General features: G+C 46.1%; 1 long non-coding RNA gene across 4 annotated transcripts; it reads left to right on the top strand.

Moving 5' to 3' along the window:
• The first annotated feature begins 305 nt into the window (after positions 1 to 305).
• Positions 306 to 9,901, top strand: LOC135967046 (uncharacterized). 4 transcript variants are annotated; one of them, XR_012423366.1, is made up of 4 exons: positions 306 to 2,518; positions 4,108 to 4,204; positions 7,396 to 7,559; positions 8,062 to 9,901. It is a non-coding gene; the product is annotated as an uncharacterized lncRNA (long non-coding RNA). The 4 variants fall into 4 exon arrangements; XR_010580867.1 differs by having other exon boundaries at positions 7,393 to 7,559; XR_010580866.1 differs by having other exon boundaries at positions 317 to 4,204.
• The last annotated feature ends 3,530 nt before the right edge of the window (positions 9,902 to 13,431 follow it).

Below are 13,431 nucleotides of genomic sequence, written 5' to 3'. Positions count from 1 at the left end.
AAAGAGGAGGGAAAGGAGTTCAGTAGGACTGAAGTGCAGAGATGTTGAGCACCATTAAGCATGAGAAGCGTCCTTACTGAGATTTGTAGTTAATTGTCGATTTCCTAGACAGTAGTTTCAGTAGAGTATGGGAGGGGGCAGTGCAGAGCCCAGGTTACAAGGGGAGAAGAGTGTCAGGCCTCTGAGCCCAAGCTAAGCCATCATATTCCCTGTGACCTGCATGTATACATCCAACTGAAGATCCACAAAAGAAGTGAAAATAGTCTTAACTGATGACAGTCCACTATTGTAATTTGTTTCTGCTCCACCCTAACTGATCAATGTACTTTGTAATCTCCCCACCCTTAAGAAAGTTCTTTGTAATTCTCCCCACCCTTGAGAATGTACTTTGTGAGATCCACCCCCTGCCTGCAAAACATTGTTCCTAACTCCACCGCCTATCCCAAAACCTATAAGAACTAATGATAATCCACCACCCTTTGCTGACTCCTTTTTCGGACTCAGCCCTCCTGCACCCAGGTGAAATAAACAGCCTTGTTGCTCACGCAAAGCCTGTTTGGTGGTCTCTTCACACAGACACGTGATACAAAGAGAAAATGAGATAAGAAACAGCGGGGAAAGCGAGCCATGGCCACCACTGGGAAGTCTGGCAATAAAGGAAAAGTGTCAGGACAGTAGTGTGAAAGGGAAGCTGGGTCCAGGCAAACTATCCTCAGAGGAAGGACGAAAGCACACACGCAGGCTGAAGGGAAAACACAATAGTAAGTGTCCGAAGCAGCTGGTTGCGGTGGCTCATGCCTGTAATCCCAGCACTTTGGGAGGCCGAAGTAGGCTCATCACTTGAGGTCAGGAGTTCGAAACTAGCCTGGCCAACATGGTGAAACCCAGTCTCTACTAAAAATACAAAAATTAGCTGGGTGTGGTTGCTTGCACCTATAGTCCCAGCTACTCGGGAGGCTGAGGCAGGAGAATCACTTGAACCCGGGAGGCGGAGGTTACAGTGAGCCAAGATTGCGCCACTGCACTCCAAACTGGGTGACAGAGCGAGTGTCCATCTAAATAAAAAAAAATAAATAAATAACAAAAACAAAGACAGTGTCTGAAGAGATAAGAGAGAGGCCATAAGAAGTAAACTCCAAGATAGGTAACCGGCACTGTGTGTGCAGGGACTAATTCTTGTTTATCTCCATATCTGTATCCGCGGGCACAGGGCCAGTCTTGTAGAAGGAGCTCAGCAAATGCTAGTTAAATGAATGCATGGAGAAGGGAGGGACACTTTTCCTTAGAGAAAAGCATAAAGAAAGAGGAAGGATGAAAACCAAGATACTTTGAAATGGACATGCAGCCATCATGTGAGATAACTTTCATTTTCTTAATTAGGTAAAAGACCAGACCATTTGGTGAAAGCAGGGAGTGAGGAGAATGGGTCTGGCTGGTGATGAGAGCTCCTTGGTGCCTTTGAAGCAGCAATTCCAATTTTGAGATAGAACATTCAGACATAAAACCACCAGTAGACAAAGTTATGTGTACAAGGATATTTATTGCAGATTTATGTGTATTGGCTAAAACCTAGAAACAACCTGGATGCCTTCAGTAGGTAAATGATAGAGGAAAACTATAGCATACTCCACCCATGCAACATGGCAGATAGTGTCTCAGTCTGAGTAGAATCAAGAGAGAGAAGCCACTTAGTAATTCAGAGAAGTTTAATATGAAGAATTACTAACAGAAGATTGAAGTAATGAGGGATTGACTAGTAAGAAGCAGAATTCTAAAAAATACAGGAAGCAGGCCGCATGCAGTGGCTAACGTGTGTAATCCTAGCACTCTGGGAGGCCGAGGTGGGTGGATCACCTGAGGCCAGGAGTTCGAGACCAGCCTGGCCAACATGGTAAAACCTCATCTCTACTAAAAATACAAAAAATTAGCGGGGTGTGGTGGTGCATGTCAGGCCTCTGAGCCCAAGCTAAGCCATCATATCGCCAGTGACCTGCACGTATACATTCAGATGGCCTGAAGCAACTGAAGATCCACAGAAGTGAAAATAGCCTTAACTGATGACATTCCACCATTGTGATTTGTTTCTGCCCCATCCTAACTGATCAATGTACTTTGTCATCTCCCCCACCCTCAAGAAGGTTCTTTATAATTCTCTCCACCCTTGAGAATGTACTTTGTGAGATCCACTCACTGCCCCCCAAAACATTCCTCTTAACTCCACCGCCTATCCCAAAACCTATAAGAACTAATGATAATCCACCACCCTTTGCTGACTTTCTTTTCGGACTCAGCCCGCCTGCACCCAGGTGAAATAAACAGCCTTGTTGCTCACACAAAGCCTGTTTGGTGGTCTCTTCACATGGCCACGTGAGACATTTGGTGCCAAAGACCCGGGTCAGCGAGACTCCTTCGGGAGACCAGTCCCCTGTCCTCATCTTCACTCCATAAAGAGATCCACCTAAGACCTCAGGTCCTCAGACCAACCAGACCAAGGAACATCTCACCAATTTTAAACCAGGTAAGCGGCCTCTTTTTACTCTCTTCTCCAACCTCTCTCACTATCCCTGGACCTGTTTCTCCTTTCAGTCTTGGCTCCACCCTTCAATCTCTCCCTTCTCTTAATTTCAATTCCTTTCATTTTCTGGTAGAGACAAAGGAGACACATTTTATCCGTGGACCCAAAACTCCGGCGCCGGTCACGGATTCGGGAAGGCAGCCTTCCCTTGGTGTTTAATCATTGCGGGACGCCTCTCTGATTATTCACTCACGTTCCATTGGTGTCTGATCTCCGCGGGGACGCCTGCTTTGGTCATTCATCCACATTCCCTTGGTGACAAGTCAATTGCGGGGACACCTGCTTTGGCTGCTCACCCACGTTGTAGCCCAGGGCTGCTCCCCATCCCCCTTCTCCGTGTTTCTACCCTTCTCTTAAACTTGCCTCCTTCACTATGGGCAACCTTTCACCCTCCATTCCTCCTTCTCCCTTAGCCTGTGTTCTCAAGAACTTAAAAATCTTCAACTCTCTCCTGATCTAAAATCTAAGCATATTTTCTTTTGCAATACCGCTTAGCCCCAATACAAACTCGACAGTAGTTCCAAGTGGCCAGAGAATGGCACTTTCGATTTGTCTATCCTACAAGATCTAGGTAATTTTTGTCGAAAAATGGGCAAATGGTCTGAGGTGCCTGACGTCCAGGCATTCTTTTACACATTGGTCCCTCCCTAGTCTCTGCTCTCAATGAGACTCGTTCCAAATCTTTCTTCTTTCTCTCCTGTCTGTTCCTTCAGTCTCCACCCCAAGCTCTGAATCCTTTGAATCCTTCTTTTCTACGGACTCATCTGACCTCTCCCCTTCTCCGCAGGCTGCTCCTCGCCAGGCCAAGCCAGGTCCCAATTATTCCTCAGCCTCTGCTCCCCCACCCTATAATCTTTCTATCACCTCCCCTCCTCACACCCGGTCTGGCTTACAGTTTCGTTCTGCGACTAGCCCTCCCCCACCTGCCCAACAATTTTCTCTTAAAGAGGTGGCTGAAGCTAAAGGCATACATAGTCATAGTCAAGGTTAATGCTCCTTTTTTCTTTATCCTACCTCTCCCAAATCAGTTAGAATTTAGGCTCTTTTTCATCAAATATAAAAACCCAGCCCAGTCCATGGCCCATTTGGTAGCAACCCTTAGACATTTTACCACCCTAGACCCATAGGGGTCAGAAGGCCGTCTTATTCTCAGTATGCATTTTATTTTATTACCCAATCTGCTCCTGACATTAGAAAAAGCTCCAAAAATTAAATTCCGGCCCTCGACCCCCACAACAGGACTTAATTAACCTCACCTTCAAGGTGTACAATAATAGAGAAGAGTTGCAGTTACTTGCCTCTGCTGTGAGAGAAACCCCAGTCATATCTCCAACACACAAAAACTTCAAAACGCCTAAGCCACAGCAGTCAGGCGTTCCTTCAGGACTTCCTCACCCAGGATCTTGCTTCAAGTGCTGGAAATCTGGCCACTGGGCCAAGGAACACCCGCAGCCTGGGATTCCTCCTAAGCCGGACCCTACTGGAAATTGGACTCTCCAACTGGCCCAAGGCTCTGACTGACTCCTTCCCAGGTCTTTTCAGCTTAGCAACTGAAGACTGACACTGCCTGATCGCCTCGGAAGCCTCCTGGATCATCACAGATGCTTTGGGTAACTCTTACAGTGGAGGGTAAGTCCGTCCCCTTCTTAATTAATACGGAGGCTACCCACTCCACATTACCTTCTTTTCAAAGGCCTTTTTCCTTTGTCTCCATAACCGTTGTGGGTATTGATGGCCAGGCTTCTAAACCTCTTAAAACTCCCCAACTCTGGTGCCAACTTAGACAATATTCTTTTATACACTCCTTTTTAGTTATCCCCACCTGCCTAGCTCCCTTATTAGGTCGAGACATTTTAACTAAATTATCTGCTTCCCTGACTATTCCTGGGCTACAGCCACACCTCATTGCCACCTGCTCAAAGCCTCCTTCGCATCCTCTCCTTGTTTCTCCCCACCTTAATCCACAAGGATAGGATACCTCTAGTCCCTCCTCGGTGACAAATGATGCTCCCCTTACCATTCCATTAAACCTAATCACCCTTTCCCCGCTCAACACCAGTATCCCATCCCGCAGCACGCTTTAAAAGGATTAAAGCCAGTTATCACTTGCCTGTTACAGCATGGCCTTTTAAAGCCTATAAACTCTCTTTACAATTCCCCCATTTTACCTGTCCAAAAACCAGACAAGTCTTACAGGTTAGTTCAGGATCTGTGCCTTATCAACCAAATTGTTTGCCTATCCACCCCATGGTGCCAAACCCATATCCTCTCCTATCCTCAATACCTCCCTCCACAACCCATTCTGTTCTGGATTTCAAACATGCTTTCTTTACTATTCCTTTGCACCCTTCATCCCAGCTTGTTTTCGCTTTCACTTGGACTGACCCTGACACCCATCAAGCTCAGCAAATTACCTGGGCTGTACTGCCGCAAGGCTTCACAGACAGCCCCCATTACTTCAGTCAAGCCCAAATTTCTTCCTCATCTGTTACCTATCTCGGCATAACTCTCATGAAAACACACGTGCTCTCCCTGCTGATCGTGTCTGGCTAATCTCCCAAACCCCAATCCCTTCTACAAAACCACTCCTTTCCTTCCTAGGCATGGTTAGGTACTTCCGCCTTTGGATACCTAGTTTTACCATCCTGACTAAACCATTATATAAACTCACAAAAGCAAACTTAGCTGACCTCACAGATCCTAAATCCTTTCGCCACTCCTTTCCGTTCCTTAAAAACAGTCCTAGAAGCTACCCCCACACTAGCTCTCCCTAACTCATCCCAACCCTTTTTCATTACACACAGCCAAAGTACAGGGCTGTGTGGTCAGAATTCTTACACAAGAGCTGGGACTGCGCCCTGTAGCCTTTTTATCCAAACAACTTGACCTCATTGTTTTAGCCTAGCCATCTTGCCTCCGTGCAGTGGCTGCCGCCACCCTAATACTTTTAGAGACCCTCAAAATCACAAATTATGCTCAACTCACTCTCTACAGTTCTCATAACGTCCAAAATCTATTTTCCTCCTCACGCTTGATGCATATACTTTCTGCCCCCCCAACTCCTTCAGGTATACTCTTTGTTGAGTCTCCCACAGTTACCATTGTTCCTGGCCCGGACTTCAATCCGGCCTCCCACATTATTCCAGATACCATACCTGACCCCCATGACTGTATCTCCCTGATACATCTGACATTCGCCCCATTTCCCCATATTTCCTTCTTTCCTGTTCCTCACCCTGATCACACTTGGTTTATTGATGACAGTTCCACCAGGCCTAATCGCCACACACCAGCAAAGGCAGGCTATGCTATAGTACCTTCCACATCTATCATTGAGGCTACCGCTCTGCTCCCCGCCACTACCTCTCAGCAAGCTGAACTCATTGCCTTAATTCGGGCCCTCACTCTTGTAAAGGGATTACACGTCAATATTTATACTGAGCCCATATCCTGCACCACCATGCTGTTTTATGAGCTGAAAGGTTTCCTCACTACACAAGGGTCCTCCATCATTAATGCCTCTTTAATAAAAACTCTTCTCCCAGCCTCACAGGCCCATTCTAGTCTATTGTCATTTCATAACCTCTTCCATGTAGGTTACAAGCCACTAGCCCGCCTCTTAGAACCTCTCATTTCCTTTCCATCCTGGAAATCTACCCTTAAGGAAATCATTTCTCAGTGTTCCATCTGCTATTCTACTACTCCTCAGGGGTTGTTCAGGCCCCCTCCCTTCTCTACACATCAGTTCCAGGACTGGCAAATTGACTTTACTCACATGCCTCAAGTTAGGAAACTAAAATACCCCTTGGTCTGGGTAGACACTTTCGCTGGATGGGTAGAGGTCTTTCCCTCAGGCTCTGAGAAGGCCACCGCGGTCATTTCTTCCCTTCTGTCAGACATGAGTCCTCGGTTTGGCCTTCCTACCTCTATACAGTCCGATAACGGACCGGCCCACTAATCAAATCACCTAAGCAGTTTCTCAGGCTCTTGGTATTCAGTGGTGCCTGGTTTTACCTCAAACTGCCACCCTTAAGTCTCTCTTTAATTGGACAGAAGATCTTCGGTGACAAAGTACACTCCAATACTTTCACCAGGATGAAGTCCTATTCTTTACCTTTATACTTACTCTTATTCTTGTTCCCGTTCTTATGCCACCCTCTACCTCTACCTGTTTTTCTCCTTCTCTTATTTGGACCTTGTGTCTTTCTTTTTTTTTTTTTTTTTTTTTTTTTTTTTTTTTTTTTGAGACGGAGTCTCGCGCTGTCACCCAGGCTGGAGTGCAGTGGACGGATCTCAGCTCACTGCAAGCTCCGCCTCCCGGGTTCGCGCCATTCTCCTGCCTCAGCCTCCCGAGTAGCTGGGACTACAGGCGTCCGCCACCTCGGCCGGCTAGTTTTTTGTATTTTTTAGTAGAGACGGGGTTTCACCGTGTTAACCAGGATGGTCTCGATCTCCTGACCTCGTGATCCGCCCGTCTCGGCCTCCCAAAGTGCTGGGATTACAGGCTTGAGCCACCGCGCCCGGCCTACGACCTTGTGTCTTTCATTTAGTTTCTCAATTCATACAAAACTGCATCCAGTCCATCACCAATAATTCTATATGACAAATGCTCCTTCTAACAACCCCACAATATCACCCCTTACCCCAAAATCTTTCTTCAGTTTAATCTCTCCCACTCTAGGTTCCCAAGCTGCCCCTAATCCCGCTCAAAGCAGCCCTGAGAAACATCGCCCATTATCTCTCCATACCACCCCCCAAAATTTTCGCCACCCCAACACTTTGCCACTATTTTGTTTTATTTTTCTTATTAATATAAGAAGACAGGAATGTCAGGCCTCTGAGCCCAAGCTAAGCCATCGTATCCCCAGTGACCTGCAGGTATACATCCAGATGGCCTGAAGCAACTGAAGATCCACAGAAATGAAAATAGCCTTAACTGATGACATTCCACCGCTGTGATTTGTTTCTGCCCCACCCTAAGAAGGTGATCATTGTACTTTGTAATCTCCCCACCCTTAAGAAGGTTCTTTAGGGGCCGGGCGCGGTGGCTCAAGCCTGTAATCCCAGCACTTTGGGAGGCCGAGACGGGTGGATCACGAGGTCAGGAGATCGAGACCATCCTGGCGAACACCGTGAAACCCCGTCTCTACTAAAAAATACAAAAAACTAGCCGGGCGAGGTGGCGGGCGCCTGTAGTCCCAGCTACTCGGGGGGCTGAGGCAGGAGAATGGCATAAACCTGGGAGGCGGAGCTTGCAGTGAGCTGAGATCCGGCCACTGCACTCCAGCCCGGGCTACAGAGCGAGACTCTGTCTCAAAAAAAAAAAAAAAAAAAAAGAAGGTTCTTTATAATTCTCCCTACCCTTGAGAATGTACTTTGTGAGATCCACCTCCTGCCCCCAAAGCATTGCTCTTAACTTCACCGCCTATCCCAAAACCTATAAGAACTAACGATAATGCACCACCCTTTGCTGACTTTCTTTTCAGACTCAGCCCGCCTGCACCCAGGTGAAATAAACAGCTATGTTGCTCACACAAAGCCTGTTTGGTGGTCTCTTCACACGGACACGTGAGACAGTGCATGCCTGTAATCTCAGCTACTCTGGAGGCTGAGACCGGAGAATTGCTTGAACTCAGGAGGCAGAGGTCACAGTGAGCTGAGATTGTGCCATTGCCTTCCAGCCTGGGCGACAGAGCAAGACTCAAACCAACAAAAACAAAAGGAAGCGGTTAGGTTAGGAAGCAACCACTAACCCCATAAATGAGTTAAAACATCCAAGGAAGAATCCCCTACCCCTACGGCTGAGATCCAGATCTTGTTGGAAAGGACATGGCTGTGGCTCACTAGGTGACAGAAATCAGTGGAACTGACGGAAAATCCATCCTCTGAAACGTGTTAAATATCTGCCTTCTAGGGTGCTGGGGAAAGCTGTTCACAGGGAGATGTCTCGCTGTAGGAACTCTTCTATAAAACTCCCCGCGGGAGAGTACTGGGAGGAAGCTGCGGCTGCCGATGCACGAACCACCATGCATTGCAGGAGCCATAGGACTAAGACACCAAGTTAACTGCAAGGAAGCACACAGCAACCAGGAAGCAAGAGACTCTCCTTCTTCAATGTCTCTAGCGCCCTCTATTGACAAAGCTTCAGCATCACTTGCAAAGGGAAAATATTTAAAGGGCCCAGAACTGTTATTTACAGAGCCATCAAAAAGGATGAATTGGCCGGGCGCGGTGGCTCAAGCCTGTAATCCCAGCACTTTGGGAGGCCGAGACGGGCGGATCACGAGGTCAGGAGATCGAGACCATCCTGGCTAACACGGTGAAACCCCGTCTCTTCTAAAAAATACAAAAAACTAGCCGGGTGAGGTGGCGGGCGCCTGTAGTCCCAGCTACTCGGGAGGCTGAGGCAGGAGAATGGCGTAAACCCGGGAGGCGGAGCTTGCAGTGAGCTGAGATCCGGCCACTGCACTCCAGCCTGGGTGACAGAGCGAGACCCCGTCTCAAAAAAAAAAAAAAAAAAAAAGGATGAATTTGGAAGAGGCAATAGATTGGTAATGGGCACATAAAGTCATACACACAATGACATTTATTGCAGGATTTTTGTAATGTTTAAGCCCTAGAAATACCTTGGGTGTTCTCAATAAGAGAATGATTGGCTAAAATGATGGTATATCCATCCCATTGGATATTGTGGCAACTACTTAAAATATATGTTAGAACCATATCAAGTGCTCTAGTGGGGCTTCTATGAGCTTTGGCAAAATGAAGACAGCAAATTTCAGAAGAAAGCATGTGATTTTTTTTTTTCAAGAGACAAGATCTCACTCCATCACCCAGGCTGGATTGTAGTGGCGAGATCATAGTCACTATAACTTCAAATTCCTGAGCTCAAGCGTTTCTCCTACCTCAGCCTCCTGAGTAGTTAGGACTATAGGTGTGCACCACCACAATTGGCTAATTTCTCTATTTAGTATAGAGATGTGATCTCACCAAGTTGCCCAGGCTGTTGAAACTCTTGGCCTCAAGCTATCCTCCTGTCTTGGGCTCCCAAAGTGCTAGGATTACAGGCTTGAGCCACTGTGTCTGGCTGATTCAATTTTTGTAAAGTGAACAAGAATTAAACCCTTGTAGATATTTAGATATGTTTGAGCGTGAAGAATGAGCAAGGAGAAAGGGGGTGAAGAGGAAAGAACAAGTGAGGTAAGAAAAAAAAGTTCCCAGCAAAAATACAAGGATAAAATAACGGAAAACTAGTACAAAAACGAATTAAAAATACTTGTTGCCAAGTGTTATTTATACAGCAAAAAAGTAGAGCTAGCTTAAATGTTCAGCTATAATTTATTGTTTTTATTTTATTTTTTCTTTTTGAGTGAAGTCTTGCTCTTGTACCCCAGGTTTGAGTGCAATGGCTTGATCTCAGCTCACTGCAACCTCCACCTCCCAGGTTCAAACCGTTCTCCTGCCTCTGCCTTCCAAGTAGCTGGGATTAAGGTGCCTGCCACCACGCTCGGCTAATTTTTGTATTTTTTAGTAGGGGCGGGGTTTCACCATGTTGGCCAGGCTGGTCTCGAACTCCTGACCTTGAGAGATCTGCCCGTCTCGGCCTCCCAAAGTGCTGGTATTACAGGCATAGCCACCGAGCCCAGCTATAGTTTATTAAATTAACGGTGGTATGCACATGTGATATTCTATTACCACTAAGAATAATGTTGTACATGAAATAGTTTTAAGATTTATGTTGGCCGGGCGCGGTGGCTCAAGCCTGTAATCCCAGCACTTTGGGAGGCCGAGGCGGGTGGATCACGAGGTCAGGAGATCGAGACTATCCTGGCTAACATGGTGAAACCCCGTCTCTACTTAAAATACAAAAAACTAGCCGGGCGTGGTGGCGGGCGCCTGTAGTTCCAGCTACTTGGGAGGCTGAGGTGGGAGAATGGCGTGAACCTGGGAGGCGGAGCTTGCAGTGAGCCGAGATCACGCCACTGCACTCCAGCCTGGGAGACACAGCGAGACTCTGTCTCAAAAAAAAAAAAAAAAAAAAAAAAAGATTTATGTTAATAAGTGAAAAAAGTAGGTGATAGGTGAAAAAAATAATAGATAGTATAGTACAAGCTCATCTATTTATATGTTTTGTTTTTGAGATGGAGTCTTGCTCTGTTGCCCAGGCTAGAGTGCAGTGGTGTGATCTCAGCTCACTGCAACCTCCGTCTCCCAGGTTCACACGATTCTCCTGTCTCAGCCTTCCGAGTAGCTGGGATTATAGGCGTGTGCCACCACACCCAGCTTATTTTTGTATTTTTAGTAGAGATAGGGTTTCTCCATGTTGGCCAGGCTGGTCTCAAACTCCCGACCTCAGGTGATCCACCTGCCTCGGCCTCCCAAAGTGCTGGGATTACAAGCGTGAGCCACTGCACCTGAACTATTTATATGTTTATATATGTATAGAAATTGCCCAAATGAATCAACTCAAAAATGATAATAGTAGTTATTTATTAGCGTAAGATTGTGGATATTTTTCCCTGCCATTTTTGACTTTTAAGAAATCATTTGACTGGACGTGGTGGCTCACGCCTGTAATCCCAGTACTTTGGGAGGCTGAGGCAGGCAGATCACGAGATCAGGAGATCGAGACCATCCTGGCTAACATGGTGAAACCCTGTCTCTACTAAAAACACAAAAAATTAGTGATGCATGGTGGTGCATATCAGTAGTCCCAGCTACTCGGGAGACTGAGGCAGGAGAATGGTGTGAACCTGGGAGGCGAAGCTTGTAGTGAGCCGAGATCGCGCCACTGCACTCCAGCCTGGGCAACAGAGTGAGATTCCGTCTCAAAAAAAAAAAAAAAAAAAAAAAAAAGGCATTTAATTGGAATATAACAAACATATTTAAAATAAACAAATTGAAAGTATACAGATAAATTTTCACAAAGTCAACACACTTCAGTAAGCAGATCACAAAAAAGAGCATTATCAGTACCCACAGAAGCCTCTTTCTGGTCATTTCCCTTATCCCAAGGGAAAGTACTATCTTGAATTCTAACAGCGTAGATTTTTTTTGGTCTAGTTTTGAATTTCATATAAATGGAATCAGGCAGTATACGTCTTTTGTGATTTATTTTGCTCAATATTATGTTTGTGAGATCCATCTGTATTTCTGTGTGTAGTTGTAGTTTATTCATTCTCATTGTGTGTCGTATTCACTACCTGAATATATCACTATTTTCTGTCGATGGACATTTGGGTTGTTTCTAGTCTGGAGCTATTATGCGTTTGGTGCTATGAATCTTCTTGAACATGTGTTATGGTGAATATATGTACATGTTTATTTTGGGTATATTTCCTCCCTTATTTTTTGAGACAGAGTCTCACTCTGTTGCCCAGGCTGGAATGCAGTGGTACAATCTCTGCTCACTGCAACCCCACCTCCCAGGTTCAAGTGATTCTCCTGCCTCGGCCTCCCAAGTAGCTAGGAGTACAGGCGCCTGACACCACACTTGGCTAATTTTTGTATTTTTAGTAGAGATGGGGTTTCACCATATTGGCCAGGCTGATCTCAAACTGCTGACCTTGTGATCCATCTACTTCGGCCTCCCAAAGTGCTGGGATTACAGGCCAGAGCTACCACGCCGGGCAACTACTAATTAACTGGTATGTTTCAACTTGTATTTACTATGTTTCAACTTGTATTAACCATGCTTTCTTTTCTTTTTCTTTTTCTTTTCTTTTTCTCTTCCTTTTTTCTTTTTTTTCTTTTTTTTTTTTTTTGACAGATTCTTTTTCTGTCAGCCAGGCTTGAGTACAGTGGTGTAGTCTTAGTTCACTGTAGCCTCAAACTCCCCCAGCTCAGGTGATCATACCACCTCTCCTTCCCAAGTAGCTGGGAATGAAGGTGTGCACCACCGTGCCTGGCTAACTTTTCTATTTTTTTTTTTGTAGAGGTGGGTTTTCACCATGTTGCCCAGGCTGGTCTTGAACTCCTGAGCTCAAGTGACCCAAATGCCTCGGCGTGCCAAAGTGCTGGGATTACAGATGTGAGCCACCGCATCCAGTCCCCCTCCCTTTTTTAAAGGAACAGAAAGCAAAGAGGCTTTTAAACCTCAAAGATCCTTTTTCTGTTGCCTTCCTAGAATCCCTAGACAGGAATTCAACTATGAACCTGAATTGACTTTAGGGGAGTATCTCTCCAGCCTAGAAAGAGAAGCCCCTGGAATTTTAAAATAAGAATCATAGACTTTTGGGTTTAAGGATTGTGGGAAAACTGGGCACAGTGGCTCATGTCTATAATCCCAGCACTTTGGGAGGCCGAGGCGGGCAGATCACCTGAGGTTAGGAGTTTGAGACCAGCCTGGCCAGCATGGTGAAACCTCATCTTTACTAAACACACACACACACACACACACACACACACACACACACACACACACACACAACTGTGAGAAGCTCTGACATGTGATCACTTGGCTTTGTGCTCAAACAGCCCCAAGGATGAAAGTTTCTTTTCATTTTCTTCACCTCAACCTCCCGATTGCTGGGACTATAGGCGTACACCACCATTGCCAGACTAATTTTAACTTTTTTTTTTTTTTCCTTTTTTGAGCCAGAGCTTTGCTCTGTTGCCCAGCCTGGAGTGTAGTGGTGTGATCTCCACTCACAGCAACTTCCTTCTCCTGAGTTCAAGTGATTCTCCTGCCTCAGCCTCCCGAGTAGCTGGGATGACAGGCACGCACCACCATGCCCGGCTAATTTTTTGTATTTTAGTAGAAACGGGGTTTCACCATGTTGGCCAGGCTGGTCTCAAACTCCTAACCTCATGATCTTCCCACCTCGGCCTTTCAAAGTGCTGGGATTACAGGTGTA

The sequence above is a fragment of the Macaca fascicularis genome, chromosome 14, assembly GCF_037993035.2.
Source record: "Macaca fascicularis isolate 582-1 chromosome 14, T2T-MFA8v1.1".
Classification (NCBI taxonomy): domain Eukaryota; kingdom Metazoa; phylum Chordata; class Mammalia; order Primates; family Cercopithecidae; genus Macaca; species Macaca fascicularis.
This window is presented reverse-complemented; position numbering and strand designations above follow the sequence as displayed.